Here is an 11,471-nt window from a genome sequence, read left to right as displayed (position 1 = left end):
CTAAATATGTTATTTTCATCCATGGAAATATTTCAGCAGCCAGGGGTGGTGCTCACCTCTAAACCCACCACTGAGAAACTAAAGCAGGAGAATTTTGGATTTAAGGTGAAAATTGGGCTGCATATTGGGAGATTTTTTTCTCAAAAACAATGACAACAACAACAAAACATTTCAAAATGCATCTTCTAAACACCTACAAAAAATTCAGTAATTATTACATAATACCTTCCAATACCCAATTAATTTTCAATATTCTTTTTTTTCTTTTTATTTATTTATTTATTTATTGTAATTAGTAAAAGGGTTACATGATATTTGCCAGATAGAAGGTGCATTAATTCACATACATTGATACCCTTTCACATGTCTTGGTACCCATTTCCCTCCCCCCTCAATATTCTTTTTTGTTGATTTATAAATCTGTGTGGTCATGTTTGAATCAGGTTCCAAGCAGAACACAGGCATTTGAAATTAATATGTGCCTACCAAATCTTCTGATCTCAGTTGTACTATATCCCTTCCCTCCCTTTCTCCTTCTCTCCTATGTTCATTGCAATATGTTAAAGAAACTGAGTTGTTTGTCCTGTGGATTTCCCATGTTGATTTTGCTCATTGTATTCATGTGTTTAGCATGTGACATTTTTTTTGCAAATTGATACTAAGATCTAGAGTAATCATCAGATCTTAAATTTTGTTTTTATTTTTTAAGAATTGTTAAGCTGAGCATGTTGGCTCACATCTGTAATCCTAGCTACTTGGAAGGCTAAGATCAGAGTATCATGGTTTGAAGCCAGCCTGGACAGAGAAGTCTATGAGACTCTTATCACCAGTTAATCTTGAGAAAATTCGAAGTGGCACTGTGACTCAAAGTGAAGTGATAGAGTTCTAGCCTTGGGCAAAAAAGCTCAGAGACAGTACCCAGACCCTAAATTCAAGCCCCATGACTGACAAAAAAAAGAATTGTTCATAAGTAGTATTAGGTGCATCAGTCATAAGGCATATGTCTGCTGATGTCTCTGTTACCAATAGCTGTGTATTGATCAGTGCCATTATTATTTCAATAGGATTCCAGAGGAGTGATGCTCTAATTTGACTAGACTGTTCGCTAAGGAAAGATTGGTGATGAGGACATCAGCTATGTGAGTATCTTGTAGTAGAGTTCAGGAAAGCCAAGATGAATACTTGATTTTTTGTCTTTGTATACTAGTTTCCAAATAGCAAATGGATTCCCTAGCATCCTCTAAAGGTGACATTAAAGGGCAGAGGAGCGGGTAGGGAGGGGGTGGGGAAGCGAGAGTTTTTACCGCTTGAGTCATACCTCAGTCCCCAACTTGTTTTTTGTTGTTATTGTTGTTGGGGGTTTTGTTTTTGAGCAGGGAGGAAGGAAGGCAAGATTAGAGGTTTAGGAGATGATCTATCTCTCTTTCCTCCTGCCTTAGCCTCCAGAGTGCTGGTATTACAGTAATACACCACCACACCTGACCCTTTTATTTATTGTAATTTACTTGCAGTCCCATTTACCAGTCATCCCTCACTATATTTCAATTCACTGGTGGCTTCACTGTATTGCAGGTTTAAAAAAATGTCTAATTCTGTACCATGGAGTTATTGCTGTAGTGTGGGATTCTATATATACATATTTGTGCTTTTAATTATTTTGTCTAAAAGTTTAAAGCACTATAAAAATAGTGGAAATAGAAGTTAGGCCCAGGGTGAAGATACTGCACCACCCAGTGGAGCTCCTGATGAACTGGTGGCCTTCAGAAGAGCTGTGGTACTTGGCTTGGCTGTGCAGTACCTGCATCTCATCCTCATCACCTCCATTGCCCTCAGCACTGCATAGCTACAAAATTCATGAGCTTCATCATTCGAGTTGTAATATGTGTCACTGGTGAGTGCCTATACACATTTTTCTAAGTAGCTAGGCCTGGTGGCTCATGCCTGCAATCCTAGCTACTCAGGAGGCTGAGATCTGAGGATCATGGTTCAAGCCCAGCTCGGGCACTAAAGACCCTGAGACTCTTTTTTTGTTTGTGGGCTTGAACTCTGGACCTGGGCACTGTCCCTGAGCTCTTCAGCTCAAGACTAACACCCTACCCCTTGAGCCACAGCCCCATTTCCCATTTTCTGATGATTAATTGGAGATAAGATTTTCTCACTCTTAGTGCCTGGGCTTGGCTTCTAACCATGATCCTCAAATCTCAGCCTCCTGAGTAGCTAGGATTACAGGCATGAGCCACTGTGCCTGGCTCCTCCTAAGACTCTTATCTCCAATTAACCACTAGAAAACAGGAAGTGTCACTGTGGCTCAAGGGGTAGGGCGGTAGCCTTGAGGTGAAGAGCTCAAGGACAGTGCCCAGGCCCAGGGTTGAAGCCTTATGACCAACAACAACAACAAAATTCTGTGTTGTTAAAATTACATAGGTTTAAGAGTGTAGAAAGTGTTTAGGAGCATGAGAATGTGGGAAAGGTAAATAAGATAGTAGGAAAGGTTTATAGGAGAGCGGGAGGGTATATAAAGCCATATATATATATATATATGTGTGTGTGTGTGTGTGTGTGTCTGTGTGTGTGTATACATATATACAGTACATATATGTATAGATAGTCATCCTCACTGTATCACAATTCACTTATTGAGGCGTCACTGTATCATCTTTTTTTCTTTTTTAAATAGTGATCCTTTACCTATTGTGAAAATCACCTCCCAGAGTCCCCCACAATAGGTGAAAATCCACAAAGTAGCAATAAGTGAACTATGATATAGCAAGGACAGCATTAGTTAGAAATGTAACTCTGGTGATAGGCAAAGGATCACTGTAATATATTTTATTTTATTAATATTTTTATTGTAATTAATAAAAGGGTTACATGATATTTGCCAGATAGAAGGTGCATTAATTCACCTATATTGATACCCTTTCACATGTCTTGGTCCCCATTACCCTCCCCTCCACACCCCCCCACCCCCGTCTTGGTTTTCCCCCCTTCCCTATCCAATTTCAAATAACCAAATACAAATAAATTCAATATATCAGATAACAAAGTGAGATACTGTAACAATATGAGATAACCAAGGGACAGCAAAAGAGATGAGAGACAAAATAGTACATTGAGGATAATAATCATTCATTATATGGCTTTTGTTTCAATATCCTGGAGGTCTTTTCAATTAGCTTCATACTATATGGCCTTATGTATCAAGGTTTTGGTTTTGCTCTATTGCAGATCTCTGCTAGTAGAGCCCAAGGTTTCTACTGATTATGACAAATGAGGGAAACCATTGAGCCTAAGTTCCTTTGAGTCTGGTTTACTTCACTTAATATGATTTTTTCTAAGACTTTCCATTTCCTAACAAATGGGGCGATGTCGTTTTTTCTGACAGCAGCATAGAATTCCACTGTAATATATTTTAATCCAGTTCAATTATCCTCATAGAGCTTACTTTGTCCCATTTCTGACTAGCAAAAAAGAAAATCTCTGAATTAACCAAGTCTTGTTATGCTTTCTGGCATAATAAGATAATCTAAACTCCTTGGATACCTTTCCTGCCTTATTTCTTAATCATTCATGTCTCTTATATAGCTGGAAAGGTGACTTACCCCAGGACCTTATATAGCTTTCAATGCCTCCTTCAGCTTTGCCCAGGAGCCTTGGTTAACTTGGCTGTTGGTCCAGGGAAGCCTTGGCACCTTGATAGGGAGCCCTCCAGTCCTTCTTTTTGACATGTTGCCTCAAATAGGAGCCCAGACCTACACTTACTTCCCATAGCACTGAACACCAAGGCATGGTAGAAGGAAATATACCACTTAGATACTAACAACTGCCATTAGCGTTGACTTCTCTTGGAACCATGGTCCATACCATGGACTGGATGGCTGAGGCCACCTCACTCCAGTGCCCGTGGACACCTTGATCATCAACACTCTTTCCCAACTTACAAAAACATACTTTGTGTGTGTGTGTGTGTGTGTGTGTGTGTGTGTGTGTGTTTGTGCCAGTACTGAGGCTTTAGCTGAAGGCCAGGGCACTCTCCTTTAGCTTTTTCACTTAAGTCTGATATGCTACCACTTAACCACAAGTCCACTTCTGGCTTTTTGGTAGTTAATTGGAAATAAGATTGTCATGGACTTTTCTAGCTAGGCTAGCTTCAGAGATCATCAGATCTTATCCTCCTGAGCAGTTAGGATCACAAGCATGATCCACTGGCCCCTAGCTCTTGACAGGTTGGTTCTAAAATTCAGATGGATGGAAATTCAAGGGACCATAAAGAGCTAAGGCAATCATGAAAATAAGAACAAAATTGGAGGACTCATACTTACTATGATACTGTAATAAAGTAGTGAGGCAGCATATAAATTGATGAAGTAGTTGGTCTTTCTTTTGAGAACATTTGGACTTGAACTCAGGGCCTTGTAGTTTGATAGGCCGGCATTCACCACTTCAGCCAAATCCCCAGCCTTAAATTAATGGAATAAAATTGAATTTATTAATAACCCCCTCTTTTTTTGCCAGTCCTGGGGCTTGAACTCAGGGCCTGACCACTGTCTTTGGGCTTTCTCAAGGCTAGAGCTTTGCTACTTGAGCCACAGTACCACTTCTGGCTTTTTTCAATGTATGTGGTACCAAGGAATTGAACCGGGTCTTTGTTCATGCTAGGCAAGCACTCTACCACTAAGGCCCCTCATTAGTAAACCTTTATATCCATAGTCAATTGATTTATTTTTTTTTATGGCACTAGAGTTTGAACTTAGAGCTTTGTGCTTCTTAGGCAGGCACTCTTACAACTTGAGCCAAGTCTCCAAGCACTTTGTATTCTGATCATTTTGTGATAGGGTCTCCATATGGTCAGTACCACAATCCTTCTATTTACACTTCCCACGGTATGATAGATCTGTCCTAAATGACCCAGCCTAAAAGTAACTAGGATTCCAGGTGTACCATAGAGTTTCTTCGTGGGAAAGGTTTATACACAAAATGTATTTAATATAATACAGATGACCAATGACAGACCACAGACATAATGGCAGTCCCATAAAGTTATACTGGATTTTGTCTAGGTGCCACGAGGAGCTGCTGTAATGGGTTGCACATTCTTCATATGTTTGTGGTGATGCTGGTATAAATAAACCTGCTGTGCTGCCAGCTAACAATGTAGCACATGCAATTATATGTGCCATATACTATGTGATAATGGTTATAAACAACCATGTCACTGTTTGTCATACTATATAATCAGTATTTTAGCTGACTCTAAGACACTATGCTGTATTATGCCAGAACGGCCTCATATATTTTGTGTTTACTGTGTCTCCTGGTTGCATCAAGAGGCCACACTGGTTGACCTGTGTCATCTATGTCTGTGTGGGTATACTTTGTGGTATTTACACAAAGCCAAAATTACCTAACCATGCAACCCCCATCATTAAGCATTACATGGTTTATTGTTACAGGATGATTCCATTCTATTGTGTCTTGTATCTATTTAAGCAAGTTGTTTGTGTTTATTTGGTTGGTTTTGGGGTTTTGTGTGTGTGTGTGTGAGTGTTGATACTAGAGCTTGAACTCAGGTTCTTGCACTCTCACTTCGCTTCTTTGTTCAAGGCTGTTGCTTTACTACTTGAGCTACACCTCTGGCTTTGTGGTCTCCACCCACAAGTTATATAGTTTATTTTCAACATAGTGTTGAGTGTGTATCACGGCTGCATTTGTCCACCCTTGGTCCTTTCATTTCTGTGTCAGGCCATTTCCTACCCTCCTGAAGACGGGTTAAACAAACCAACAAGACAGAAAGAAAAGAAAACAAAAGCAGCAACAAAGAAAACACTTCTTGTTTCAGTTTTCATAAATATTATTTTATATAATCAGAGGCACGTAAGCTTTGCGCCTTTGTGTTCCTCTCCTAAGAATAGCCTCCTTTGGTCTCCTGTGTGTGAATGCCTAGTGAATGCTGTGTTGTTGTGCTGTGTGTGTTGTGCTGGTTGTTTTTGAAACAGTGTTTTGCTTTGCATCTAGTAGGCCTGGGCTGTGATCATACTACTTGTGTTTTCCTGAGTCACCGGGGAGGGCAGAAGCCGGTCACTCTGTCCAGACATTGAGCTTCTCCCTGTAGCTGGATGTGATCTGATCACAAAGACAAGTGCAAGTCCCACAGAGGCCATAGCCAATTAAGATCATTCCAGAAGATGTCACAAGGACAAAGTTTGAATGGTCAAATTTGGGACTGCTTGAGCATTAAAAAGGATTTTTAAAAAGGGAAATGAAAACATATACTTAAACTAACATCTGGGTCCTGGAGTTTGGCCTAGTGGTAGAGTGCTTGCCTGGCATGCACGAAAACCCCAGTTTGATTCCTTGGTGCCACATACATAGAAAAAAGCCAGAAGTGGTGCTGAGGCTCAAGTGGTAGAGCTCTAGCCTTGAGAAAGTCCAAGGACAGTGCTCAGGGCCTGAGCTCAAGCCCAGGACTGCCCCCCCACCAAAAAAAAGTCAAATCACGTTTAATCTGTCACGGGTGACTCATGTCTGTAATCCTAGGCTGAGATCTGAGGATCAGGGATCGAAGGCAGCCCTGACAGGAAAGTTCATGCAATTCTTATCTCCAATTAACCACCCAAAAGTGAGAAATGGAGCTGTGTGCTCTAGCATGGAGCAAAAACTCAGGGACAGCACTCAGGCCTGGAGTTCAAGCCCCAGGACCAGGACCGGCACATAAAAAACAAACAAAAATAACAATAGCAGCTAGGGCGCTGGTGGCTCATGTCTGTAATCCTAGCTACTCAGAAAGCTGAGATCTGAGCATCATGGTTTAAAGCCAGCCTGGGAACTAAAAAGTCCATGAGACTCTTATCTTCAGTTAACCACCAGAAAACCAGAAATGGTGCTGTGGCTCAAGTAGTAGAGCATTAGCCTTGAGCTGAAAAGCTCAGGACAGCACCCAGGCCCTGAGTTCAAGCCCCATGATGGACCGACAAAATAAATAAATTAATAACAATAACAACAACAAATCTGAAATCATTGAGAAGCTATACAGTAGAAATGCAAGTGACAGTGTCCAAGATGACACCATAGGATGATATGGATGTTTACATAGGAAAGGTGCTATTTTGTTGAATATAACTGTGCCAATTTGCTTTGATTAAAATGATTTCTCAGATGACATATATGAAGATATATGTCTCTGTACTCACAGCTACTTATGAGGTAGAGGATCTTGGTCAGTGGTTATCTTAGGCAAAAGCATGAGACCCCACCTGAAAAGTAATCTAAAAGCAAAATGAATGAGGACATTACTCAAATGCTTACCTAGCAAGTCTGAAGTTTTGAATTCAATCCCTAGTACCAGGAGTGCAGGAGAGTATTTTTCGAGTAGCTTAGAGGAAGAACGTTTTCCTAATGTGCACAAAGTCCTAGAATCATCTCGGAACCATGGGGCCGAATAGCCCATTTGGTATAGTGGTGTATTCCTATAAGCCCAGCTACTCGGGAGACAGGCAGAATAGCAAGTTAAAGGTCTGTTTTTGAGACCCTGCCTCAAAAACAAAATGAAAAGACAAAAGGGCCAGAGGTATAACTCAGTTGGCAGCGCATTTGCCTGACATATGCAAAGCCTGGGTTTATTCCCAGTACTGAAGAAAAAGACAAAAGATTTCTGTTAAATCACAGACACAGTTAGAAAAAATGATCCCAGAAAATGTCCAACTGAGTTTGGTAGTTCATTTCCAAGAGGGAATATTCTCAGAATAACATTGTCATATTTTGTTAAATCATTTATGATTTCTGTGAAAAAGAATATTAACCAGTTTGGGAGATTCAGGTTTTTTTCCAAAAATTTCTTTGTTGAGATTAAGTAATTGCCTACATTACACAGTACTGTGGTGTAGTTATACTTGGCTAAAGTCACAATCACTTTTTTTACTTTCATAATACTAACATCATCATTCTAATCTACAAAAGTTAGAAATGTTGAAAAATACAAAAACCTCTAGTCTTACATAGGAAAATAGTTTAACTTTTCAAATATTGACAATAAAACTATTTCTTCCAGATCAGGTATTACGTATTTTCTTTTGCTAAGTATCAGTTTCCTCTTTCTCTCTCATTCCCTCCCTCCCATCACTGCCCTTGCACCAGTTCCGTTTCATCAATGTCTAGTGCAGCTGATGGGCTCCGCTGCTGCACTTTGTCATCTGCTTTCCACTGATTCTGTGCCCTCCTCCCACCTTCCCTCAGGTGAGCTCCTGTAAGCTCAGTTTTTCTAGCATGAACCAAATTGAGTGTCCACAGGCCTCTGGTGGGAAGGGTGTTACGCCCTCTGGTGTTAAGAAACCTATTTTCAGTGTACAGTCAATGAATTAAAAAAATAAATGTATAGTGTGTTCTTATTACTATAATCCAGTTTTACAACTATCTTTTTTTTTGTTTTTTTGCCAGTCCTGGGCTTGGGCTCAGGGCCTGAGCACTGTCCTTGGACTTTCTCAAGGCTAGCACTCTACCACTTGAGCCTCAGCACCATTTCTGGCTTTCTTCTATGTATGTGGTACTGAGGACTGAGGAATTGAACCTGGGTCTTTGTGCATGCTAGGCAGGCACTCTACCACTAGGCAAAACTCCCAGCCCAACTATCTTATTGATTGATTGATTGATTGCTGAGCACTAATGGTTCACATTTCTAATCCTAGCTACTTAGGAGGCTGAAATCTGGGAATCATGGTTTGAAGCCAGCATGCTCAAGAAAGTCCAGACTCTTTATATCCAATTAACCAGCAAAAAGCTGAAAGTGAGCTGTGGCTCATGTAGTAGAGTACTAGCCTTGAACACAAAAACTAAGGGTCAGAGCCAGGTATGGAGGCTCACGCCTATAATCCTAGCTACTCAGAAAGCTGAGATGTGAGGTTCATGCTTCAAAGCCAGCCTGAGCACTATCTTATCTCCAATTAACCACCAGAAAACTGGAAGTGGTGCTGTGGCTCAAGGGGTATCATGGTAGCCTTGAGCTGAAGAGCTCAGGGACAACGTCCAAGCCTGACCCAGAAAACAAAACAAACAAAAAAAAACCCCTGAGGGTCAGTGGCCAGGTCCTGAGTTTAAGTCCTGGGACCATCACAACAAAAGAAAAAAAAAAAGGACTATTATCTGTTTATGAGTGTGTGTGCCAGTACTGGGGCTAGAACTCGGAATCTTGTATTCTCGATTGGCGTTTTTGCTCAAGACTAGCACTCTACCATTTGAGCCACACCTCTGCTTACAGTGGTTAATTGCATATAAGAAAAGAGACTTGGGCCGGGAGTTTGGCCTAGTGGTAGAGTGCTTGCCTAGCATGCATGAAGACCCAGGTTCGATTCCTTGGTACCACATACTTAGAAAAAGCCAGAAGTGGTGCTGTGGCTCAAGTGGTAGAGCTCTAGCCTTGAGAAAAATCCAAGGACAGTGCTCAGGCCCTGAGCTTCAGCCGAGGACTGGCAAAAAAAAGAAAAAAGAAAAGAAAAGATCCTCAAGGACTTTTCTGCCCGGGCAGCTAACCCGGATTCATAGATCTCAATCTGAATAGATAGGATTACAGGAGCAAGCACTCCATCAGCACCTGGCTAGAATTTTACTTTGATTTTTAAAAAGTATTTAACTTTTAATATGTATATGATTAATTTTATCCTGGCAATGGTGGCTCTTGCTTGTAATCCTAACTACTTAGGAGGCTAAGATATGAGGATCAAGGTTCAAAGCCAGCCGGGGCAGGAAAGTCCAAGAGAGTCTGATCTTCAATTAACCATCAGAAAACTTGAAGTAGAGTTGTAACTCAAAGTGGTAGAGCACTAGACTTGAGCAGTAAAGCTGGGGACAGACCAAGCCCTGAATTCAAGCTCCATAACCACCACCACCACCAACAACAACAAAAGAAAGAAAGAAACTAAAAGAAGAAAAGAAAAAAGGACAAAGATTCATTTTAACTTTTGGTATGAAATTAGATACCTAATATTACTATTATTTTCCTCTTTCTCCATTGATTTGAACTATCTCCTTTACCACATGTATGTATTACACACACACACACACACACACACACACACACACACACACACACATTCTAGTCTCCTAACAATCACAAGATTTTATTTGGCTTATCTAGATTTCAGCGCAATTTGAAATGAAAATGCAGACTGTGTGTGTGTGTTTCTTTGCAATCAGCAACAACTTGCTGAAGGGCAGATTTACAATGAGCATAAAAATGATGACTACAATTTCAGTTGGTCTAGGACAGTGCCCTTATATACCTATTGTTCTGGTATAATTTTTATTATTTTCTTTTACTCTTCTCCCCCTTTTCCCCAATCTTTCCGTATCTCATGAAAAGATGCTGACACAGAAAGCCAACAGTCCAGTCTTCACAGTTTCCTAGGGGATGCTTCCAGGTCTGTGCATGTGGATACTTTCCTAATCCAACATTTCCATGCAGCAGTTTACAACTCTGTCTCCATTTTACAGAAGAGGCCTTTGCACGGGGTGAGGTGACTCCTGCCTGAAATCCCAGCTATTTAAGAGGTAGAAATCAGATGTTCTTTCATTCTCTGGACAGTACCTCACCACCTCCTTAGTAGCTAGTCAATGTGTTCACACACATATCCTAATTTAACACACTCAACCACTTTCATTTGTTACAATATTGCCGCTTAGGAAAGGGAAGGGGGCAGAGTCGATACCATCTTGTCTCAGAAATTTGTCACAAGCAGGATGCGGACTTAACGACTGCTAGGGAAAAATCAGGACAGAGTTCTGAGAGGTGATGTGGCAATGTACTAATCTCTTTTCCTTCCGTTAGTAGTTCGTGTATCCAGTCCCATGCCTATCCAGTTTGTTGCTGTGCGAGGATCGGTCGTCCCCAGCGAACTGCACGCCCCAGCAGGGTCCCCAGGGGGGTCTGCTGGCCCGGGCACCCTCGCCCTCACCCCCGGGACCCTCACCCCCGGGACCCGTCCCCGCCGGCCCCTTAGGAACTACTAACTGATTCGGCTCACAGGCACTGAAGCCCCAGGGCAGAGGGCGGTGACCGGGTGGAGGTCCGCAGCGCGTCGGAGGCGGAGAGCAGAGGGTGGACATCCGAATGAACGGTCTCAGTGCAGATCCAGCAGGCCTGCTGCCTGCAATCTTTCATTGGCCAGTTAGCCTCCATTCTACCCGGAATGGGCCACAAATGGAAACGTGTGCTCGCGAGGCTTCGTCGTCCTTCCGGCAGAACCTCTGGGAGAATGCTAGACTTCGGATAATAATAAGGATACTATCACTAATCATTTTTTTTTTTAAATAAAAGGTAGAAAGAGACGCCCGCATCGCTGCCACCTGCGCGGCCTCAGGAAAGAACTACATTTCCCAGCATGTCCCGGGTCGCGCACGGCCCCTGCCACGCGGCCTGCGCCTCCTGCGTCCACCCGCTGGGGGCGCTGCGTCGAGCCCTCCGCCGCCCCGTAGTAATCGAC

Source organism: Megascapheus bottae, chromosome 18, assembly GCF_031878675.1.
Source record: "Megascapheus bottae isolate mThoBot1 chromosome 18, mThoBot2.hap1, whole genome shotgun sequence".
Taxonomy (NCBI): Eukaryota; Metazoa; Chordata; class Mammalia; order Rodentia; family Geomyidae; genus Megascapheus; species Megascapheus bottae.
Note: the sequence above shows the minus strand (reverse complement) of the source record.